The following is a 3,500-nucleotide window of genomic DNA, read 5'->3' as shown; positions in this document are numbered from 1 at the left end:
GGTCCCCAGAGCCCTCCGTCCAGCAACTCAGTCCCTCGGGGAGTTTGGATCTGTTCATGGGGCCTCCATGACCTTTCCTTGTACAGGTTGTGTTAGTTTCAATGGGGAAGGCTTTTTAAAGGAGATGACATAAGAAAGAAACTTTGAAGAACGGGTAGATTTTTGGGTGAGTTAAAAATATGCTTGAAGGTGGAAAGGGCAGGGCAATGGGACCACTGTGGGCAAAGGCATGGAAGAGAAATGTATTGTGTTTACAGAATGGCAAATAGGTCAGAAATGCAAGTAGTTCACAAAATGACAAACAGCTGAAGAACAAAGGGTAAGAGAGGTAGAATGTGAGATAACGGTGAAAAGGAGGTTGGCTAAGATGGGAGGGACTTGAATATGATCCTTAGGAACTTGGATTTTATTGGTATAAGAAGCCTTAACGTTCTGAAGAGGATCTGAAATGATCAGAGGTGTATATTTAGGAAGATTACTCTAGCAAAAGAGTATACGTTGACTTTGAAGAATAAGGCAGGGTTGAAAGTGGGGAAACTAGCCTTTTAATTAATTGCAAAAATGAAGAAAGAAGTTTAAACAGAAATTAACACATCTTTTGAAAAGCAACTGTCAATATACTCCACGTTAAATGGTTTTAGGGCATGCAACTTTCATATGGGCATGAATCACGAACCTATCCCAGGTCTTACATGGAATTTCTGAAGCTGTTCCTCAGGCTCAGTTGTGAGCCCAGGTAGAGTCATCAATAGCAAAACAGCAGCCCAGTCCTATAATGCAGCTGGGCAGCTGGTAACAACAGGTAAGATCAAGCAGGAGCAGTTACATCTCCTAAAGGTAGGAAGCCCCCTTTAAGGGAGCAAAGAAAGGTAGTTTGGTTTCTCTGGCAAAGGGCAGTAGGGTATACAGTGGATTGTCAAATAGCAGAATGAGGGAGGAACTGTTAAAATTATTCTATCATGATGTGTCCTTAAAAATCTTAGGTTATAACTTAAAAGTATTTGAAATTACATAAAGCTTTGACTAAATTTGTATTGATGTAAAATCCTGCATTTTGAGATAAATGCCTAATATTAGGTTGAAAATGTCTAAAATCCTTAAAATAAGTGTGTAATCTCTGGCCCAATGCACAAATTAATCTTACTGAAATAATCAGATGAGTTTTCAAAGAAGAATGCATGAGGATTTTTTTCACACTATAATAGTGAAAAATGGATACATCAGGAAAATAATGAAATACGTTTTGATGCATGATACATTTAAACAATAGCATATTATGAAGCCTTTAAAAATCATGATGTAGCTCTCTCTATAATGACTTGGAAAGACATTCATGGAATGGTGTGAAGTTTTAAGAAAAGTATCCAAACTGTATATATGTTCCCATTTGGTAAGAACATATATTTATTCTTTAAACTTTTCTGTATTTTTAAATTTATTTTCCCATGAAAAAACATAAATTTATTTTAAAAAAAGTTACTTCTGAAAAAAGAAATGGGGTAATTTGATACTCCTGAAACTTTTTTCACCTTAATTTTATATAAATATGAAATGTTGGGGTTCCAGTAGCTAAATACATGCATCTATTTATATAGAGGCTATATATGCATAGCCTAGCAAACATAAAAATTGTACTTTTCTAATGTGGCTAAATTCCCATTTATAGGAAGATTGAGTAACTCTGCATAATGATGCATTTTCCCCTTGGAAATTACAATCCTTTCCAGGTGGGAAAAATCACTGCCTTAGCCCTGAATCTTTCAACTTGAGCCTTCAAGTGTGGTTGCATAATAACTGCTGTTGATGTAAATGACCAGTCTTGGCTCTCTGGGTAAAGATAATTGATTTGTACAATCCAATGGTGCATTCAGATCCTTTGTTGGTTATACTAAGATAAAAGGGCTGCATGAGTTGAGACCTTTTAGGAGCCCTTTGATAAAAGCCTCAATGGGATCAAGGGCATTTGGGACATGGTGGATTGACTATACGGCTGCTGTGACCACTGAAAATCAAGGATGCAAATTCGTGAACAAATGATCATTCCCTTCTTTCCATGACGTTTTATTGAGGTCCTGCAAGCTGCCAGACACTGTACTAGTCATAAGGGATATAGTAAAGACAATATGTAGTCTCTACACAACAACAACATCCTCTGAGGTAGAGTCTTTACCATCTTACACTTCAGTGGGAAGAAAAACACAAATATTGATAACTTCAATCTCAGATGTTAAGTGATGGAGGTGTGTCCAGAGGTATTACGGGCCACAGAGAAAGGCTATCTAATGACTCCTGGAAGTTATTCCATAATTGTTTCTTGAGCAGTGACTGTGTGCCTAGGCATTGGGGATACAAAGATAAATGAGACTTGGCTCTTGGCCATAAAGATTTTACAGTCTGACTAGGGAGACGAATATAAACAATTCAATTTAATGCAGTGTGGTAAATGCTCTGCTAGCACAAGGATTAAAGTATGACAGCATAGAGGTGGAGATTAATGAATGATTAATGTCTACTTAATACTCTACTGTTTGCAAAGCCCTTAAAACATACATTACCTCATTTGATGTTTATTAACAGGCAGGATTTATTATCTCTTTTTTACTGATGAAGATACTGAGGCTGAGAGATGTTGTGACTTGTTTAAGGTTGGGCTGTACGAACTTAGGACTTTGCCTCCAAATAATGTGTGTGTGTGTGTGTGTCTTTTCCTAAACCACACTAGGTCTAAGAGGCATTTTCTTCAATGCAATGGGCCTGTGACCTCACAGGATGGAGGGCTTAGGAGCTCTGGCATTCTGAGTCTCTGGTTATGCTCCCTCCTCCAGCTTGTCTTTGGAACTTACTGAGATGTGGTCCTTTCCACAATGCGTAATCCATCAATACCCACTTGGGGTTTGTCACTTGGAATCCCTAGTTTTAGGCAGGGAGGGCTGGCTGGATGGATGGATACAGGACAGGGCTTATGAGGAAATGAGCTGTGGCAGTGGGTAGAGATCATGACCTGGAGCTTAGTTCTATTTTGAAAGAAGAGCATGTCTGGGACCGTCCAAGAGGAGACCGTGGTGCTCCAGGCCAGTTTGGAGGAGTAGGAGGGAGGTGTGGGGGTAGGCTGAAGGCAGCAGTGATGGCTACAGGGCTGGGCAACGGCATTTTGCCCAAAAGCAGTAGCTGTTGCTTCGTATTGAGCTTCTGCCCTCTTACCCTCCCCCTCTAGGAGAGCAGCATGCTTCCTACTGTTTATGTGGAGCTGATGTTCTCTCTTCCTGGCCTCCTTTAGCCTAATGGTCTTCAATATCAGCTGCACCTTCAGATTACCAGGGGTGCATCCACAGAGATTCCTATTCCACTGGAATAGAACCTAGAATCTCTCTGTTTTGAAGGTGTCATGGTTAGAATTATGTCCTCCCAAAAATGTGTGTATCAGTTTGGCTGGGCCATGATTCCCAGAATTGTGTGGTTGGCCTCCATTTTGTGATTGTAATTTTATGTTAAAGAGGATT

The sequence above is a fragment of the Trichechus manatus genome, unplaced genomic scaffold (assembly GCF_000243295.1).
Source record: "Trichechus manatus latirostris isolate Lorelei unplaced genomic scaffold, TriManLat1.0 scaffold00005, whole genome shotgun sequence".
In the NCBI taxonomy this organism is placed as follows: Eukaryota; Metazoa; Chordata; class Mammalia; order Sirenia; family Trichechidae; genus Trichechus; species Trichechus manatus.
Note: the sequence above shows the minus strand (reverse complement) of the source record.